The sequence below is a fragment of the Phacochoerus africanus genome, chromosome X, assembly GCF_016906955.1.
Source record: "Phacochoerus africanus isolate WHEZ1 chromosome X, ROS_Pafr_v1, whole genome shotgun sequence".
NCBI lineage: Eukaryota > Metazoa > Chordata > Mammalia > Artiodactyla > Suidae > Phacochoerus > Phacochoerus africanus.
In genome coordinates, this window is record NC_062560.1 from 33667755 (window position 1) to 33690112 (window position 22358).

Sequence of the window (22358 nt, forward strand, 5' to 3'; positions counted from 1 at the left end):
TGCCACAGAGAAAAGTAACAATTAATCCCCAGAGAGGCACAAAGAACACCTGGACCACCAGTTACTTAGGAAGAAGATATACAAGTGTAGGGGAAATTCTGTCTGCAGAAAATGATTTGTAATCTTATAGAAGTGACACGGCAAAATGAAGTCTAAATATCTACCAAGAAAAACATCCTGGCAAGGAAATACCAACTGATTTAAATAGAACGGATGCATAAATAAAACATGTTGGAAAGATGTTTATCAAACCTCTTGACAATAGCGTCTGTGTTTTGTTCATTTTAACACCTGAGACTGAGCATAGTGTCTGGCAGCAAAGATGCACATTGAGTTGTTGTTGGATGATAATAGTATTAAAATGATCAGTCTTGGTTAGTACAAGCACATGTGTGTGAGGAGTGGAGATAGAGAAAGAAAAGAGGGGTTCTGGCATTTTCATTTAATGAGGCTTGCTAGTTTTATTGGATGGATGGAAAGATGATGAGGATAAAGGGAAACTGATGAAAACGGGGTGGGGATTCTTATCTCCTACCTACCATGTTTACATAGAGGAGCCTGTTCACTTAGGAGAGAGAAAAGTATTCGGGGTGGGGGTGGGGACAGCTTAAGCCTCCTTCCTCTCTCATGATTCACCATGGGAGAAAAAACAATATATCTGATCAGTTTGAATTTGGGTGAAGGAATGGAACATAAGCAGGTGATCAGAGGCTTCTCTTTCTTTTCCAATAACTTTTTTTTTTTTTTTTCTGGCTTCACCCCCAGCATATGGAAGTTCCTGGGCCAGGGATCTAACCCAGGATCCTTAACCTGCTATGCCACAGGTCTTACCCAATAACTTGAATCCAGAAGTCTATCCTTTCTCTTCCTCTTGAATGTGCAGGTTTTTTGTTTTTTTGGGTTTTTTTCCTGAAGAAAATCTACAGTGTCCACTTTGGTGTGAATACATTAAATTATGGTGGAAAGTATTAATAAGCCAGTTGTGTTCAAAGTTCCCAACCACTTTCCAATTCATCTTTATAAATAATTAGTTGACATTTTAATCTTCATCTGCCTTATTTCTACATCTACTTCTCGGTTGGTTTTACACTTGGATGAGATAAAGTTGGGATTAGTTAGTGATTAATGATCTCTCTCAACACCTAATCACAGTACAAGCCACAGAGTGAAGTATTTAAATTTTTACCATAGGGGCTTTAAGAGACTTTAAATAGTACAAAATTACATAGACACATTACTCTTTTGCACACTAATGTGCTGAGCACACTGAGTTAAGTTATACTCAAGAGAGAATATAGCTGCTTTGCCTCTGCATATACTAAAGAATGAAATCATCTTCAAAGTTGTGACCAAACTTGTCCTTTTATAAAAAAAATAGTTATTTTAGATTCACCGTCTAAGTGAAAACATACAGTGTTTGTCTTTGTCTGATTTCACCTAGCATTAATATTCTCCAGGTCCATCCATGTTGTTGCAAATCGCAAAATCTCATTTTTATGGCTAATATTCCATTGTGTATGTGTATATGTGTATGTATATGTATATATATATATATATGCATAAATAAAACATGTTGGAAAGATGTTTATCAAACCTCATACACACACACACACAAATATATGTATATATACACACACACACACACCATATCTTCTTTGATCCATTCACCTCTTGAAGGACACTTAGGTTGCTCCCATATCTTAGCTATAATAAACAATGCTACTGTGAACACTGTAGTACATATATCTTTTCTAATTATGTTTTTGTTTCTTTTGGAAATCTTCCCAGGAGCATAATTCCTAAGTCATATGGTAATTGACCATAAGTGCATGGGCTTATTTCTGGACTCTGTACTCTGTTCCACTGATATATATCTCTGTTTTTGTGCAAGTAACATACTGTTTTGATGACTATGGTTTGTAGTAAATTCTGAAGTCAAAGTGTCTGATTCCTTTAGCTCTGTTCTTAAGACTGTTTTGGCTATTCAAGGTCATTTGTGTTTCCATACCAATTTTTAAATTTTTTGTTCTAGTTATGTGAAAAATGCCATTGGTATTTTGATAGGCTCTCCCCTGAAAATATAGATGGACCAGAAGGGTAGTATACTTAGTGAAATAAAGCAGACAGAGAAAGATAAATACTGTATGTTTCCACCTATATGTGGAATCTAAAAAAACATACAAACAAATATGACAAAACGGCAACAGCCTCATAGATACAGAGAACTAGTGGTTACCAGAGGGGAGAGCAGTGGGGAAAATTAGGTGGAGGGTGTTATTAAGAGATACAGACTACCAGTTATAAAATAAATAATTTACAAGAATGTAATGGACAGCACAGGAAATACAATTTTTTTTTTTTTTTTTTTTTGCTTTTTAGCACTGCTTTCACAGCATTTGGAAGTTCCCAGGCTAGGGGTCGAGTTGGAGCTATAGCTGCCGGCCTATGACACAACCACAGCAACGTGGGATCCAAGCCATGTCTGCAAGCTACACTGCAGCTCATGTGGCAATGTCGGCTCCCCGACCCACTGAGTGAGGTCAGGGATCAAACCTGCATCCTCGTGGGTACTAGTCATTCTCGTTTCCACTCTGCCACAACAGGAACTCCCTATAGTCAATATTTTACAATTATTTTATATAGAGTGTAATCTATAAAAACATCAAATTACTATGTTGTATAGCTGAAACTAATGTATTATAAGTCATTTATACTTCAATTGAAAAAAAAAAAGTAAAAAACCAGTTTTAAAAAACAAAAAAATGGTGATGAGGGAATGATAAGCAGGGAGACTTAGAGTGCAGGCAAGTTGATTACCCTTAGAATAAAGGTAGGGAAAGAAATCATGTTATTGTCACGTCCCTTTAAGGAACTCAGGCAAGGGAAAATCAGCTGCTTTGTCAAATATTCAGGTACCATGAATATAGAGAGAAACACCAAAATCAGGTGGGGACCGGTCAAATCTACTTGCTTATGGAAAGACATGCTTCAGGAGAAAAAAAACTTTGACAAATTAAAGACTTTAGCTATAAAATAATGAGCTTGTTGAATTTGGTAGTACCAAGCAGAGAAAAAAATATTTCTGAGGGAATGATGGGTGAAGATAAGCCTGCACTCTTTTCATGTAGTTATTTTTAGAACTTAGTGTTTCTTCTCATCATGAAAAGCAATGAAACAGTAAAATTAGGGCCATATCAAAACTTGCATTTTCTTTCTTTCTTTTTTTTTGTCTTTTTGCTATTTCTTGGGCTGCTCCTATGGCATATGGAGGTTCCCAGGCTAGGGGTCCAATCGGAGCTGTAGCCACCGGCCTACGCCAGAGCCACAGCAATGCAGGATCCGAGCCGTGTCTGCAACCTACACCACAGCTCACGGCAACGCCGGATCCTTAACCCACTGAGCAAGGGCAGGGACCGAACCCTCAACCTCATGGTTCCTAGTCGGATTTGTTAACCACTGCACCACGACGGGAACTCCAAAACTTGTATTTTCAAAAGCTATTTGAGAGAGATTATTTTTCTATTTCGCTTTTCAAAATTTCCAATTTCTCCCGTTCATCTAGGAGAAATGGTTTTTTTTTTTTTTTTGGTAGTAATTAAAAAAAATAACCAGTTTTATTGAGATTGTTGGGAAGGGGGTAATTTACCCCCTCAAGTTATTATGGTTGGACCAGTAATAAAATTGACATAAGACAGATTTACAGGAGAAAAGAAACAAGTTTTAATTCATGCACACAGACGTCCCATAAAAATTGGACTGAAGAAGTGGCCAAAGCAGTCAGCTTTTATACTTCCTAAACAGAGAAACAATAAATTTGTGAAGGATTGATAGTACACAGAAACTTAGGTTTTCAGTGCTCGATTAGTAAATAATGTAAATAGAGTTTGGGTTTGGAGTAGTAAATTAAAGTAACGAGGTTTGTGTACGTAGGCTTCTCAGCCGAAATTCCCCATCTTTGGTGATGAGAGTGTCCTCCTATCTCCAGATGCAGGGAATGCATCTTTCACATGAGAGAGTTTACTTTCTGCTTTCAGGGAGACTGAAGGAAGTGTCACAGTGTTCCACTTGTGATGGCCATTTCTTAACAACTGTAATTCAAAATAGTAAATATACCATTGAAGTACATTTTGAGGTGGCTGACCCTGGGCCCTCACAGAACATAATTGACATACAGTACTGTGTAAGTTTAAGGTGCACAGTATAATGACTTAAATATATTGTAAAATGATTATCACAGTAAGTTAACATCCATCACCTCATACAGTTATAATCCCCCCCCCCCCTTTTTCTTTTTAGTGCCGCACCTGCGGCATATGGAGGTTCCCAGGCTAGGGGTCAAATCAGAGCTACAGCTGCCGGCCTGCACCACAGCCACAGCAACACCAGATCCCAGTCGCATCTGTGACCTACACCGCAGCTCACTACAATGCCAGATCTTTAACCCACTGAACGAGGCCAGGGTTCGAACCTGTGTCCTCGTGAGTGCTAGTCAGGTTCACTTCTGCTGAGCCACGACAGGAACTCCAATTTTTTTCCCTTTTGATGAAAACTTTTAGGGTCTACTACTCTCTTAACAACTTTCAAATATTTTAGGTAGTAAATTTTAATTCCTCTTATCAGATTTAATGTTAATTTAAAACATGGAAGTGTACAAAGCAGTAGTGAGACCATATTATTACAGCGGTTCCTATTCCATTCATTCTACTTTCCTTTATATATAGAATCAGGATAGCTTTCCCATAGAAATAAAGCCTTGAACACTTAACCCCAGTTAAGTGTCTACAATGAAACTTAATTAACCATTAAACTTAACTGAGGTCTAACAGGATGACACAAAACAATCTTTTTACATCGGAATGAGACTGGTCATTCCTAGGGTACTATAAATATAATTTGTCTGCTTATTAAAATCTTGTTTGATTTTAATCATGAAATACTTAAATTTGTTTTAGCCCATAAAATTGGCAGTTAAGTGTTACACGTTTGAACTTAATCTGCTAATATCTGTCTCCCTGATTTGCCTGTTAATCAGTTTTTGCTGTTAAAGAAAGGAAGGCTTACCAGGTTCCATTTATTAGATATTATATTTCTAAAGTTTCTCTAATTTTACTAAAACAAGTTCTGAATTCAGGTTATAGCATTTCCAAGATAAGAGGGATTGGTTTCCATCTGCCCAGTTTTAATTTGAAGAAATAATTCCATAAATTAAAGAGTAATTGAGCAAGTTGGCAATAGAATAGCCTTTGCTTTCCATATGGGTATATTCTGATTGAATTTATGAATTTAAGCCCTAGGTGATTAATTTGACCCTGTTTGGACTTATTAAATTAAAATTTACTCAGATTTAAAGAAATAACATTATTAAAATTTAATCGTACAAACTAATAATAATGGCTCCTTTGGCAAAATGTGTATTACTAATGTTTGGTTGGTAAGTAAAAAGAATGTGATTTGTGTGAGATACCAAGCTTTTTTGTGTGTATTTCTAAGAACCTATGGGTGGATATAATAGCAGGTATTCATTTCGTAATTCTTTCTGCACTTTTAAGAAAAAATAATTACTTTCGTCTATTTCAGTAAAGATGGGAGAATTACTCTGACGATTTTTTTCATTTATTTGCTTAATAAAATTTAATAGATCCTGAGCTCTACCATGTGTATTTTCAAGACTATTATTTGCAAAAAAAAAAAATGACCCACTAAAGTTTTGTGTCCTGGGAAACATCTCAGTCATGAGGAAACTGGGATTGTTTGTCACCCTGTTCCTAGTACAGTACACTGGAGCTTAGAGAAGTTTTCTCATTTCAGCATGGGATGTGACATATTGACTAGGAACTGACTGGGGCTCTATCCTAACGAGTGGGGTTACCAGTCTGATGGTGGGAGTGAGATGCCAGTGTTGGAAGGCGAGCACTTCCCTCACCATTGTATCGCCAGGCACAGAAAAATACTTCATGTATACTAAGTTCTTAATAAGTATTTTTGGATAGATATATAGATAGATTTTATGACTCCGTAGTACATAAAGTATGACAGAGACTGCTAAATGTCTCCTCAATATTTTTTTCCTTCTTTCTCCTTTTTTAATAATAGAAGGTCCCCCAGTTCTATCTGGGCATGCCAACAGACAGTATTGCACAGCCTCAAGTACGGCTAGGTGTGCCCATATGACTGAGTTCTGACCAATGATACCCAAGTAGAAATGCTGTTATGCATCTTCAGGTCATGACTTTAAAGGGAACCAGCTTGCTCCTCACTGCAGATGTGACTATACGATGGGTCATGCAGATGATGACAACATAGTAGGTGGTGGAGCAACAAGAGGAAAGGAACCTGTATCCCTGATAATCTCAAGGGGCAAAGGTACTCCCTAAACTACCTACAAGTCTAGGTGTTCATGTGAAAGAGAAATAAGCCTGTCTTATTTGTCACTGTTTTTTGGCCACTGTTAAAATAGCTGAAGTACATTCCTACTTAACACATGACATGACTTATTTGTTCTCTGTGTAAAAAATGTTCCTGCCTCTCAAAGTATTCATGGAAGCATGGAAGGTCACATGCCTAATTGTTTATGGTATAACATCATCTGAGTGGGATTGGATTGAGTTGCAGGGGAGGGAGTTATCCACATTACTTCAGCAATTTCTTGAATTGTTAAAACTGAAAATGTTAGTAAAATAATGGAAATAGTTATTATTATAAAATATTAAAACTACCCTCTCTCTCTTTTATAACTCCTTTGGCTATATCTCACTTATATTCTTTTATCATTGAAATACTTAGATCAGAGACAGTTAATAAAACAGAGATGAAAGTAAAACAAAATAGATATAAATGAAGCAAACGAGGGAAGACATTTTTGTTCTTGCAAGGAATTGCATGTTCCATTTTGTGGTCAAATTTGCTTTTTAAATAATATATAAACATAGATTTTTTTTTCCCCTGGAATTTAGTGAAATACTGCTATAGGAATTTCCCTTTGGTGTGGATTAGGCTTATTTCAATTTAGTTCATTTGGAAGTCACCTGAAAAATAAAGTTTGCATCATTGGAATTTGATTTTGCCAAATCATCATATTAAGTTTTTGAGAAGTCTTAAGACTAATTGTCAGAGAGATGTTCACTGACTGAAATTCAAATCAAGATGGTTTTGTTCTTCTGTACTTGTAGGCAGTTTCGGCCCTTATTAAATTCACTTTTGAACAAGTTTGGCCCAAACCCCTGAATCCTAAAGCTGAACTTGTTTTAAACAGACCTTTTACACTGATTATTATTATTAGCATCTATCTTTAGCTTAAAAACTAATATTGCTTGCTGAGCGCTATACAGATCTCAGAAGATTCATCACTCCGGATACCAGAGGGAGAAAGAGATTGCCTTGCTGAAATATTACCACTTTGACTTTTATTTACCTTTTTGCTGGTATTATGCTAAACACAAACATTATGGTATTAAGCTTGCCTCTCTAGCAGGCCTCAGATACATCTAACGTTAATGACTGCCACAAACATAAATCACTCTACTACTATCAGGGTCAAAACATTTCATTACCAAACTGTTTATCTGAAAAGGGTGAAGTTCCCCAATCAACATATTGATATATATTCAAAAGTACAAAACTTACGAGAGCAATCAGTGGCTTCTTTAAAATGTTGTATCTTCTGTTTGGTTAGTGGTGTATTTTTTATTTCAAGTAAAAAAATCTCATATTTGGAAAATATTTTAAATTATTTTGAGTGAAAATCAGATGCCAAATTTACAAGTAAAAAGCTATAATTTAAATGTAATGTACTTTATACTTGATTATGAAAAATGTTTGGGCATTATATCCAATTTATGTACATTTTTCTCTTTAAATAAGCATTTTATCCAAGCTTGTATTTCTAAAATTAAGGATGCAACACAGGGTCTCAATCATATTCCTTAAAATCAAAAGGAAATCAGGAAGGAAGAAATTAAAGTAGACAGGAAGTAGAAATTACAATTATTACAGATTTTCCTCTTTTCGCTGTTGACAAAATCATGATCTGTGTCTTACAAACCTGTTAATAATTTTAATTACTACCATTTGGAGGTGTGACAACTAAATGAAGACAGCAAATGTAATGATTGAGCACTAATTAAGCACTGCTCAAATGTTATGTAAGAAAAATAAATGGACAGTCAGCACTCAGTAACTCAAGCAAACTGATTTTAATCATTTAAAAAGTATGCATGATTGTGATTCTTCTACCCTGAAAATCTTTATTGCAGTTATCTGAACTCCTTTAATAAAACAGTGCCCAGCCAAAAAAATTCACCAGTGTGACTTCTACAGTATTCTCTGTCTGATTTCCTAGAGAGAAATATTTCCACTTAGACTCTTAGTTTATGTGGTTATACTTCCAATATCAGAAAATAAACTGTTTAATATAAAACATCTATGGTATGTATTATTTTGTCATTTCTTGTGATATTTGTAATAAATAGCTGTTCTAAAAGTATGAGTACATAAATAAATAGGAACACATATATACATTTTGCCCCCTCAAAAAGGGATAAATGGGAGTTCCTGTTGTGGCTCAGCAAGTGAAAAATCTGACCCAGTGTCCAGGAGGATGCGGTTTTGATCCACTGGCCTCACTCAGTGGGTTAAGAATCCAGTGTTGACACAACCTACAGTGTTGGTCACAGGTGTAGCTCAGATCTGGCATTGCTATGACTGTGGTGTAGGGTTGCAGCTGCAGCTTTGATTCAACCCCTAGCCTGGGAACCTCCATATGCCACAGGTGTAACCCTAAAAAGGAAAGAAAAAAGGGGGGGATAACTGGTAACTGATAAAGAATATACGACAGAGGTGACTGCTAAATAATATACCAAAAGATACTACTACAATAAATATATCTGAAAGATATAGACTAAAGAAGACTAAACTAGTACATAGGAAATCTGTTCCAGAAATATAATTGTGTGACTAATTCAGCTGGTCACTGTGAACGCATGAATTTGCTCATTGTGGCAATAACAATCTCTATTTTTATAATTTGCGTAATTTAGTGTGATACCATAACAAACCTCCTTTATGCTTGTATGCTTTAAATATTTTCTTATTCAAATAGTTACTCAAACTGCTTATTCAAGTGTACCTTATTAATGTATATTTAAACAAATTTAATAAAGTATTAAAATTTTTATTTTTTAATTTGCTTTTCCATTTATAAAATGAACACACTCTTATGTTTTTAATTGTGAAAAACAAATATAGTTACCTCAAAAATAAGCTTAAATATGAGGTTACATTTTTATGGAATGTGTTGATGTATTTCTTTTTTCTTTTTTTTTTTTTTTGAGCATGGAACACTTTTTTATTTTTATTTATTTTCTTGTCTTTTTAGGGCCCCACCTGTGGCATATCGAGGTTCCCAGGCTATCTATGGGTCGAATCAGAGTAGTAACCACTGGCCTATGCCACGGCCACAGCAACGTGAAATCCGAGCCGCGTCTGCAACCTACGCCACAGCTCATGGCAACACTGGATCCTTAACCCACTGAGCGAGGCCAGGGGTCGAACCTGCATCCTTGTGGTTACTAGTCAAATTCGTTTCCGCTGAGCCATCATGGGAACTCCTGGAATGTGTTTTATATATTTCCATATAGATGGAGGAGAAACTGTCAGTGGTCTTGAGAAATAAAAATGTAATTTATGTGTATGTATAGTAATTATACAAAGACATGGTATTAATAATTTCCTTGTGCCTTAGCTCTTAGATTATTCTGGGGCTATGTTAGAGTCCACATAAATAGGGATGCTTATGTTCCTCACACAAATATGTCACATATTATACTTTTTTTAAAAAAAAGAAAAGGGTTTTTATTTTCTTTACACTTATTATGCCACGAATTCATGGGCTCCTTTCCCTTGGTTTTCCCGAGGGGTGCTTCTCTGAGTGGAGCAGGCTGGCTCTTGAGCTGAACCCAAGTACCTTTCTCTTTGGCTTCCTTCTTTTTCTGATCATTTTCCTTCACATGTTTCAGGAAATTGCCTTGGCTCTTAGAGTGCTTAATATGCTCACTAGGCACATTAATGCACTTGGCAAGAATCTGGCCCTCAGCTTGTTTGTTTACAGCAGTGCCAGTAGCATGCTGGGTTACATTGTAGACTCTTCCGCTTTTGCCATGGAAACATTTGTGCGACATTCCTTTTTGAACAGTGCCTGTTCCCTGGATGTCTGCAATATTACCTTTCTTACTATAGATTTGTGTGTATGCGGCCAAAGGAACAAGTCCATGTTTTCTAAAAGGCCTAGAGTGCCCCTCCTCTTTCCCTTTGTGTTGGTCATTTTGGCGAATTACTGGAAGATGGCAGTGCCAGCAGAAAGGTTTTTATACTTTTATGAAGAGAGATGCACAGAAAATATAAATTCATTCTGTGGAAAAAGGGGAATCATAATACAGATAAGAGATTTTGAAATTTATAATACTATGTTTTTGTGGCATAAATAATCATATGTCCACCTAAACTATAAAATTGCTAAGTGTGCTTAAATTTGTGTATTTGCGATATGTAGCACATTTATAATATAATATCTAAAATTATATTCTAAAATTTACAGGACCTAGAATAAATATGTGAAATGAACAATAAAGATTCAGATTTAAGTTGAGAGGGTTAGAATGGCTGAAGAAAATGTATAAGCTTTTCTGATTATAATTAACTTCACTGGCTTAAAGCATTAAATTGAAAATTAGTGTGAGGAAAGTTACAATTAGTATCATGTCACTGATCTTATAAGTCTTTAAGAAATTAGTGCCCTGACAATGGAAGCATCATTCACTCACAGTGGATTCATATTTCATTATATTTCCACTGTGACTGGGAATGGGGTCCTTTTCCACCTCTCTCCCAGTGGACAGGAGAATGTAAGAATGCACAAAAAGGAAGGGTAATTCACAAAGCAAAACCAAAAAAGAACCTTGAATCCTGTGTTTGAAGATAATGTAGGTGACAGATACATAAAAATAAATATATAAATAAAATATTAACAGGCCATCCTGTTGAAAAGGAAAAGCACACAGCTGATCGCCAGTGATCTACTAAGTAAATATTGGGGAATGGGCTCTACAGAATGTGCATAACACAAATCTGTACAATTACATCATTGTGCTTCTTAAAGACATTTGTAGATAAATACTACTAGTGTATCTTTCAAGTCTTTGATATAATGACTAATATCTCATACCCTAATCTATTTCCAAACACTGACCTTACTATTTGGTTTTGGTACTATAATCCAGCATAGCCTCTATAAAGACCTCATGTTTAGTTTAATAATCAAGTAATTACCATGTCTATATCACCTATATCTTTCTGGACCTTGTGCTGAAACTTTTATGTAAGAAGATGTGCAAGAAATTTATACTTTTGTGTTCTCGAGGGCCTTGTTTTAGATGGAAATTTTCTGCTTTTCATTTTTAATTTGGGAAAAAGAAAACTGTCTGCAGAAGACAAAAGCAACATTACTGTTAAAATTGCAGCAGAGCAGTAGCTGGGCTTTATTACCTCACTTTGATCAGATGACTTGGTATTACAGATTTTAAACTTCTTCTCTATGAAAACTATACAATCAATTATCTTTCTATAAATCAAAATGATATTTTGACATGTTTCTGAAACATCCTGAAGATAATTTAGTAGTTATGAAATATTTATAGATGCTATATATTTTTTAGTCCAAGAATAAGAGTACTGTAAGTTAAAAAAATGTGGTACTATTGTCAAGGATACTGCTAGAAATGTGGGGTTTTCACTTAATTTGTTGAAATTAAAACTGTGTAAGGAATGGTTTTGGCATCCATCCATACTGGCTTTTAGAGAGTTTAAAGGAGTGCTGCTTCCACCATTCAAGTGAAAAAGAGCCAGAACAACTTTACATTACATGACATTTCTTAAACTCCCAGAAAGCTGAGGTCACTGGTTCCAAATTCAAGGAAAGACTGTGACTGCAGGGAGAGAGAAGAGCTGAATATGCACTCACCTGAATATGCACTCTAGACAGAATCAGATAACAATAAGAAGAGTTCAGCTACAATCAAGGATGGTTGGTAATGGCCAAGGGTGGCTTGATGAGACAGTATGAAACCCCTGAGGGCATTGGAAATTGGAGTCCATATAGCCTTGCTTGTCCTTTTTCAACAAATTCCAACAGGTACTTGGAGAAAAGACTGGATAGAACCCTGAGAAATATCCATTCCATTGCAGGCCTGAAAGGGAAGCAGCAGCCATATGGGAGGGGCAAGAAACTCTACCAGTGTTCTTTTCCTTGAGCTTCTGTATAGGACAATAGCCTGAATCTGTGAAGAGAAGGGCAACATGCAACAAGCACTGCTGATCTTAAGGAACTGGTGAACAGTCATGGCATTTGAAATAATATTATGGAGAAGAATGATTACATATTCAGCCTTTGGCAAGATAACCAAGAAGCCCCATCCCTGGCACTCAAGTAAATCTGGTAAAGAGTTTTGAATAACAAGTGACAGCAAACTACAGATGGAATAGGACAGAAGAGGAATGAGTGTGCAGAGAAACTTACTCTGAGTCACATTACAAAGTGACACAGTATCCCTGAGTCATAGCAGTATTTCATTAGAATTTCCATCATTTGGTCAGCATCAAAAGTCCCATACTTTTTCCAGACAGACCTGTTTGAGGTTGTTCTCTAGATAGTGATACTGATTATTATCTACTGTTCTCTAGATACCGTCTTAGTTGTCCCTAATATCTCAATTTAAAAGGAGTTTCCTTGCATGTCTCTATGATTTATTGTTCATGATACTGATGATTGAACTTGATCATGACTTCAAACTTCACATCAGCAATGAAATATGCTCAAATAACATGTGGTCCTTCTCTGGGGATATAAATCTCATCATTGAAGATCTCATGAAATCAATTCATCACCACAAAATCTTAAATTTTAATATTATATATGCATAGCATGTAAAAGAAACCAATCAGGTAAGTGTTAGTTAAAATAATTTCCCTTCAGTGTTCTTATTTAAATGTTTTATTTATATATACAGTTCATCAACATTACAAATTTACTATTTGCATTCATCATCTGAATAACTACCAGTGTTTTGTATAATTTCCTAAAGTTGGAGCCAAATAACATGAGTATCTATATTCTTGGAGAAAATACAATATCTGTAAAACATAAAAATTAATTTTAATGTAAATATTTGTGGAATACAAATTTAGCAGCATTGGTAAAAAAGTCTGTTTCCTTTAGTGATTATCAATTTATCACAATCACTTTTAGATTCATCTAGGTATTTATCTAAGAGAGTAGAAATCAGGATCTTGAAGAGATATTAGCACTCCTGTGTTCATTGAAGCACTTTTTAGAGTAGCCAAGATGTAGCAACAAGCTAAATATTCATTGATGAATGAATGGATAGAGAAAATGTGCTAAATACAGCAATAGAATACTATTCAGACTTTAAAAAGTAGGAAATTCTGCCATATGCACCAACATGGATGAACCTTGAGGACATTATGCTAAGTAAAATGAGATGACAGAAAGACAAATACTGCATGTTTCCAACTACATGAGTAATCTAAAATAATCAGATTCATGGAACCAAAGTGTGAAATGGTAGTTTCCAGGAGCTGGGGGAAGGAGAAAATAGGGAGTGGCTAATCAATAGGCCTAAAATTTCACTTAAGCACATGAGTAGGCTCTACCAATGTGCCATACCATAATGCAGCTATAGCCAACAGTAATAATGTATTTTACACTTAAAAGTTTAAGAAGGTAGATCTCATATTAAGTATCCTTGCCATAATAAGATAATGGTATTTAAGAAATCACTTTTAAAGAAAAATTATGGTATGGTAAATTGTTCTATTGCCATTTTATCTCAAAAGATATTAGCCCTATTAAAGAACAGCCCATCCTTTTTTGTCTGGGAAATGTCATAAGGGTCAGCCAGGGTTTCTCAGTCAGATAAGGAACCATAAAACTCATGAGTCTGTCTGTCTTTACAGAAAGAGATACTACATGCAAACTCATTAGTTCAAAAAAAAGAACTTTGATTTCTAGTGTATTTATTTCCATTCTTTTAATAGGTTTGGGTTTCCATTTGAAACCTCAGAATTGTTGCCAGTAATCACTGTTTGTTTCCTTGACTGATCCAAGATGGAAATCAAAGGTTATCTATAAAAGAAAGAGCAAAATTCTTACCCTTGTGAAAGCCAGAAGGCAGAATGATTGATAGCAGTTTCTTATGTCATACTAGATTAGGATTTCTTAAACTTTATTATGTATAAAAATCACCTGTGGAGCTTGCTAAAAAGAAAGGCTGGTGAGTCTCACCTCCTGAGATTCTGATTCATTCCATTTGGCTGGTGTCCAGGAAGCTGACATTTTGAGGAGCCATTTTAATTAGACTCTAAGGGATTCAGAATCAAATGATCATGGGGACATACTTTGAAAAACAACATATTTGTAACAAGTATTTAGAGGTTGCAGAAGTTATGAGGTTTTTACTATCAGTAATAGTGGGAAATTAAAAAAATAGCATCTTCATGATACTGAAGTATTGTTGACTGTATTCTTATTCTTCCTAATAAGACATAGAGTATTCAAAGACATTTCACCAAAGTTGGTACTTTTTACTAAACCATTAATAAACTCAAAAGAGAAATTTCCCATTCTTCAATATAGTCCAACTTAAGATTCTTATACTCCCCCTAAATGTTAACTTTATTTCTTAGTAAATGCAAATTTATTAAGTTTATAATTACTAAATATACCACAGATAGTAATTAATAGTAATTACTAAGTCCTTATTGTAAGCTGGTCTCTGTTCTAGGTATTTGCCTTGTGTCATATCATTTAATTATCAGAAAACACCATATGAGTTAAGTGCTATAATTATTCCCATTTTATCAATAGGAAAATTGAGATGTAAGATTAAAACACTTGAATAAGGTCACAAATCTTGTAAGATATAATAACAACATAATTTTTCAGAGGGCTCAATAAAAGTATGGGGTTAACTTGGATCTATCTATCTACCCACCTATCTATATGGCTTTTTATCTTCCAGTTTGTCTTATAAGCTCTACACTATTCGTAAATTATTGTTTTGTGAGATACCATACAGTTCATAAAAAGAAACATTTTTTCTAAAAAAAAGTAGATTTTTCTTCTGATTAAATTATATATGCACTGAAATCTTGAGATCTGTAAGACCCATTTGACTCTTAAACCTTTGCTTTCCATTTCAGTCAACGTTTGATTCTTGATCACTCACAGCAAAATAAGAAAGACCTTATGTTTTTAAAGTCTATAAATTCCCTTGTAGAGTTATGAAAGAATAATTTAGTTGACTTCATATTTCAAAGGTCATGAGTACAAAGCTGATTAAGTACATAGTTTGTGAAAAATTCACCTCTTCTTTTTACCTTATTCTACAGTAATAGATTGGTTCCTTTAAAAACATTTTGGAACATGAAACAGCAAGAGCCGATTTAAGTAAACCATGCATCTCAAAATAATCAGGTTTAGAAAATATCATTTAAATTTACAAGAGCTATTTTATCACTAAAAACATATTTTGACATTTATGTAATCCAAGGAGACAAAGCATAGATAAGAAGGTTATGCTTTTTTTATACCATGCTTGCTTGTAATATTTGAATTGAAAAGCAAGATATGATGATGCCAAGACAAATAAGCTCATTTAAGTAAAAATCCAGTGACATGTTTGTGCCTGTAACTATCCGTCATACCTAAAAGGAGAATCAGTGTTCCCCTGAATTTACTATAAGACTTCATTAGTTTTAATTATACTTTTGGAGGATAAGAATCAATGTTCTTGCTAACCTGTGAAATTGTAGTTCAATGTTCACAACTTCCAATAATTAATAAAAATCTTAAAATTGAAAATAACTTTGTGGGAGTTCCCACTGTGGCTCAGTGGTGATGAACCCAACTAGTATCCACGAGGACTCAGGTGCAATTTCTCGCCTTGCTCAGTGGGTTAAAGGATCTGGTGTTGCCATGAGCAGTGGCATAGGTTGCAGACATGGCTCGGATCTGGGTGGCTGTGGCTGTGGTGTAGGCCGGCAGCTGCAGTTTCAATTCCATCCCTAGCCTGGGAACTTCCATATGCCGCAGGTGTGGCCCTAAAAAGACACACTCAAAAAAGCTGAGATTTTATCAAATTCATTTAATTTCTCACTAATAATAAGTATTCCATAACATTGGTGTATTTTCTATTCTTCTTGGCAACATTCTGAACAGGAAAGTGGAGATGAGGATAATTTTGATGGAATATTAAAGGAAGTAAAGAAGTCAGTAGGCATGCAGGTATTTGATGAATAAAAAAAGGAAAAGGACAAGATAGAGATTCTAGGAGTTCATGGCTCAGTGGTTAATGAACCCGACTAGCATCCATGAGGATGTGGGTTCGATCCCTGGCCTCACTCAGTGGGTTAAGGATACGGCGTTGCCTTGAGCTGTCGTGTAGGTTGCAGATGTGGCTTGGATCCCATGTTGCTGTGGCTGTGGTGTAGAATGGCGGCTACAGCTCTGCTTGGGCCCTTAGCCTGGGAAGCTCCATATGCCGCAGGTGTGGCCCTAGAAAGACGAAAAGATGAAAAAAAAGAAAGAAAGATTTTAAAATGCTATTTGAAAGACATTAAAATCGTAAATTAGATTTCAAAGAGTCGAATTTAATTAAATATTCTAGGAGGCATTTATATTTATTTTCCAAAGTAAAATATGCTTTTGCAAGGGAAAGCATATCAGCCTACCCATTTTAAAGTCTTCTGAAAGTTCACACATTGACACATAGTATGCTCTGAAAAAATAAATGAATGAATGAATTCATGAGAACTCTGCCTATGTGAGCTTAACCTGGTATTGGCAGAGTTTGGAGAAAAAAATTGGGATGCTATTTGGAAATATTATAAATAATAAATAAAAATTTCAGAATGCTTTTAAGACCTTTCATTATCTTATTTTCATCATTAGGAACATCATTCAGCATTGTACTCTTAAGCAGGTAGATGCATAATAACTAATAAAGATCTGGTAAAGGAGCAAGTAAACTTCCTAAAACTGTGTATATGTGTATGCCTATTAGGATATTAATGTATTGTGGTTGGTAATGGAGGACATCTCCAGACAGTAATACACAGACAGAATTCTCATAATAAATAATGGTTACATTCTACCTGACTTGAAAGTCACACTAAAATAAACTCAGTATTGATATTTGGAGTTTTTAAAAATTTTATTGGACTATACTTTATTTAAAATGTTGTATTAGATTCAGCTGTAAAGCAGAGTGAATCAGTTATACATATATCCACTGTTTTTCACATTCTTTCCCCATATAATTCATTGCAGAATCTCGAGTAGATTACTCTGTGCTATACAGTAGGTCCTTGTTAGTTATCTATTTTATATACAGTAGTGTTTATATATTAATACCATCCTTCTAATTTTCCCTCCCCACCTGATACTTTCCAATTTGGTGACCGTAAGTTTGATTTTGAGGTCTGTGAATTTATTTCTGTTTTATAAATATGTTCATTTTATCCATTTTATTAGATTATACATATAAGTGATATCATATTTGTCTTTCTATGACTTATTTCACTTAGTATGATAATCTCTAGATTCATCAATGTTGGTTTTATTCTTTTTTTATGGCCAAGTAATATTCCACTGTATACATGTACCACATCTTTATTTATTCCTCCATCAGTGGACATTTAGGTTGCTTCTGTGTCTCAGCTATTTTATTATTTTATTTTACTTTTATTTTTTTACTCAATGAACTTTATTACATTTATAGTTGTACAGTGATCATCACAACTGATTTTATACCATTTCCATCACAAACCCCCAGTGCATCCCCTACCCCCCAACCACTCTCATTTGGAAACCATAAGTTTTTCAAAGTCTGTGAGTCAGTATCTGTTTTGCAAAGAAATTCATTGTGTCCTTTTTTTAAGATTCCACATGTAAGTGATAGCATTTGATGTTGGTGTCTCACCATCTGACTGACTTCACTTAGCATACTTTCTAGGTCCGTCCATGTTGCAAATGCCATTATTTCTCTCCTTTTAATGGCTGAAGAATATTCCATTGTGTATATGTACCACATCTTCCTTATCCAATCTTCTATCAGTGGACATTTAGGTTGTTTCCATGTCTTGGCTATTGCAAATAGTGCTGCAGTGAACATTGGAGTTCATGTGTCTTTGCGAGTCATGGTTTTCTCTGGATAGATGCCCAGGAGTGGGATTGCTGGATCAAATGGTAGTTCTATTTTTAGTTTTCTGAGGACTCTCCATCCTGTTTTCCACAGTGGTTGCACCAATTTACAATCCCACCAACAGTGTAATAGTGTTCCCTTTTTTCCACACCCTCTCCAGCACTTATTGTTTGTAGACATTTGGATGATGGCTGTTCTGGCCAGTGTAAAGTGGTACTTCATAGTGGTTTTAATTTGCATGTCTCTAATAATGAGTGATGTTGACCATCCTTTCATGTGCTTCTCGGCCATCTGTATGTCTTCTTTGGAGAACTGTTTGTTTAGATCTTCTGTCAATTTTTTGATGGGGTTGTTTGTTTTTTTGCTATTGAGTGGTAGGAGGTGTTTATAAATTTTGGAGATGAATCCCTTGTCAGTCGCTTCATTTGCAAACATTTTCTCCCATTCTGTGGGTTGTCTTTTCGTGTTGTTTAGGGTTTCCTTTGCTGTGCAGAAACTTTTAAGTTTAATTAAGTCCCATTTGTTTATATTTGTTCTTATTGTCATTACTCTAGGAGGTGGATCTGAGAAGATGTTGCTCTCGTTTATGTCAGAGAGTGTTTGGCCTCTGTTTTCCTCTAAGAGTTTTGTAGTATCTGGTCATATATCTAGGTCTTTCATCCATTTTGAGTGTATTTTTGTGTATGGTGTTAGGGAGTGTTCTAATTTCCTTCTTTTCCATGTGGCTGTCCAGTTTTCCCAGCACCACTTATTGAAGGGGCTGTCTTTTTTCCACTGTATATTCTTGCCTGCTTTGTCTTAGATTAGTTGGCTGTAGGTGCGTGGGTTTGATTCTGGGCTTTCTATCTTGTTCCATTGATCTATATTTCTGTCTTTGTGTCAGTACCATATGGTTTTGATGACCGTTTCTTTGTAGTATAGTCTGAAGTGAGGGAGCCTGATTCCTCCAGCTCCATTTTTCTTTTTCAGGATGTCTTTGGCTATTCTGGGTCTGTTGTGCTTCCAAACAAACTTGAAAATATTTTGTTTGAGTTCTGTGGAAAATGTCCTTGGTAATTTTATAGGGATGGCATTGAATCTGTGTCTATTGACAGGATCATATGGTTTTTATTCTTCAGTTTGCTAATGTTATTCTTCAGTTTGTACCACACTGTGATTTGCGGCTATCGAAGAACCCTTGCATCCCTGGGATAAATCCCACTTGATCATGCCGTACTGTCCTTTTAATGTATTGTTGGATGCGGTTTGCTAGTATTTTGTTGAGGACTTTTGCATCGATGTTCATCAGTGAAGTTGGCCTGTAGTTTTATTTTTTGTGGAATCTTTGTCTGGTTTTGGTATCAGGGTGATGGTGGCCTCTTGGAATGAGTTTTGGAGTATCCCTTCCTCTGCGATTTTTTGGAATAGTTTCATAAGGATAGGTGTTAGCTCTTCTCTAAATGTTTGATAGACTTCGCCTGTGAAGCCATCTGGTCCTAGACTTTTGTTTGTTGGAAGTTTTCTAATCACAGTTTCAATTTCAGTGCTTATGATGGGTCCATTCATCTTTTCCATATCATCTTGGTTTAGTCTTGGAAGAGTGTACTTTTCCAAGAATTTGTCCATTTCTTCTAGGTTTTCCATTTTATTGGCATGTAGTTGCATGTAGTAGTCTCTAATGATCCTCTGTATTTCTGTGATGTCCGTTGTTACTTCTTTTTCATTTCTTATTGATGGAGGCTTCTCTCTCTCTCTCTCTCTTTTTTTTTTTTTTGATAAGTCTGGCTAAGGTTTTTCGATTTTGTTTATCTTTTCAAAGAACCAGCTTTTCATTTCATTGATATTTTCCATGGTTTTCTTTGTTTCTATTTCATTGATTTCTGCTCTGATCTTTTATTATTTCTTTCCTCCTACTAACTTTAGGTCTTGTCTGTTCTCTCTCGAGCTGCTTTAGATGTAAAGTTAGCTTGTTTATTTGAGCTTTTTCTTGTTTCCTGAGGTGGGCTTGTATTGCCATAAAATTTCCTCTTAGAACAGCTATTGCCGTGTCCCATAGGTTTTGGAGTGTTGTATCTTTGTTGTCATTTGCTTCTAGGTATTTTTTAATTTCTTCTTTGATTTCTTCAGTGATCCATTGGTTGTTTAGTAGCATGTTGTTGAGTCTCCATGTGTTTGTGTTTTTTCCAATTTTTTTCTTGTGGTTGATTTCCAGTCGTGTTGTGCTCGGAAAAGATGCTTGATATGACTTTAGTTTTCTTAAAGTTACTGAGGCTTGATTTGTAGCCAAGATTATCTATTTTAAATAGTGCTGCAGTGAACATTGGGATGCATGCATCTTTTTGAATTATTGTTTTCTCCAGATACTCGTCCAAGAGGATTATGGTTATCTTCAGAAAACCAGAGTCATGGTGAGCATTACAGTAGTGAATAAAAATCCTAAAAAGTTTCTCCTCTTCTAACTTTTAAGTATGAATGTACTTAAGTTGTTTTAAAGAATCTCTCTCTCTCTTTTTTCTTTTTATGGCTGCACCTGTGGCATATGGAAGTTCCTGGGCTAGGGGTTGAATCAGAGCTGCAGCTACAGGCCTAAGCTACAGCCACCGCAACACAGGATACAAACTTCAGCTTGCAGAAACACTGGATCCTTATCTCACTGAGGCCAGGGTTCAAACCTGCATCCTTATTGACACTATGTTAGGTTATTAACTCATTGAGCCACAATTGGATTTCCCACTTTAAGAATCTCAATAAGGAGTTCCTGCTGTGCTGCAGTGGGTTAATGATCCAGCTTTTCTCTATTGGAGCTGGTTAGAACTATGGCCCAATAGAGTGGGTTAATGATCTTGCATTGCTGCAGTTGTGGCATAGGTCTCAGCTCCAGCTCAGATTCGATTCCTGGTCCAGGAACTTCCATATGCTATGGATGTGCCCTAAAAACCAAAAAAACAAAAAAGTCTCATAAAATTGGAAGAAAAAAATTCTTGGCTGGAGAAGACAGCAACTGGTAAGGTAGGTAAGGAAGGCTCATCTACATTTTAGGCAGTGAACACTTAATCTGCCTACAGTAATACTGTATACATGGTTTTTTAGTTCTGTGTTTGGAAAGGAGATTTCAAGGAAATGAGGAAATACTGTTGAGTAGGAATGTAGTCTGAATTTTGCATAAAAACTATGGAAATCAGAATGAAGAAAATTAAATGGAAAGATTGAACAAATCAAATTGAAGATTTTCAGATGAGATTAAAAAATACATCCTAGAGAGGACAAGATGGCAGAGGAGTAGGGGGACATGCTCGCCCTCTCCCACAAACACAACAAAAAAAGCACATCTACAGAATAAATGACTCGCACAGAACAGCAACCAATCGCTGGCAGAAGAACCTAAACTCCAATAATGGCAAGAAGTTCGTGACATTACTGGGCAGAACGGGAGAAAAGAGGAGAGTGAGAGAAGGTGAATCCGAGCGGGACGGGCGCTCCCGAAAGGGAACTGAGGAGGAGAAAGGGATCCCGCACCCTGGAAAGTCACCTACATGGGGGAAAGATCAAAAGAACCGGAGGAATCCCCAGATGCAGAGAAGAGTGTAGCAATAAGTTGGAGTATGGAAAAGCCGATCAAGAACCGAACGGACCATCTGAACTACGGGCACAGTCACCAAAAATTGAGATGCCTGGGTGGGGGCTGGGCACCGAATCCTCGGCTCCAGAGGTTAGTCCCCAGGAAAGGGCCGGGGGACGCCTGGGTGGGGGCTGGGCACCGAGACCTCGCCTCCAGAGGTTAGACCCTGAGAACGGGCTGGGGGGGCGGGGCAGAGTGGAAACTGCTTGGGAGGTCTAGAAACCATTTGACGGGGCAGAGACTGCCTGGGAGACTAGAAAACAAAGCTGTTACAGAGGAAGGGAGCAATACTCTAGGGGCGGGGAAGTGGAAAGCCGCATCAGAGGGAACCTGGGAGAAGAGCCTGCTCTGCGTCCGTGCTAGGGAGGGGAGAGAAGGGGTGGGTCCCCATAGAATACCCCCCCACGCCACAGCAAGCTTACAGGCCCACTAGCTAGCTGAAAGCTGTGCTTCCCAGTGCATCCCCTCCCCCCCACCCCCGCCACCCC

At 36.3% G+C, this 22358-nt stretch overlaps 1 pseudogene; it reads right to left on the bottom strand.

The window, feature by feature from the left end:
- Nucleotides 1–10321, bottom strand: part of LOC125117990 (60S ribosomal protein L21-like) — a 107316-nt pseudogene extending 96995 nt beyond the window's left edge.
- Between the last annotated feature and the right edge of the window lie 12037 nt (nt 10322–22358).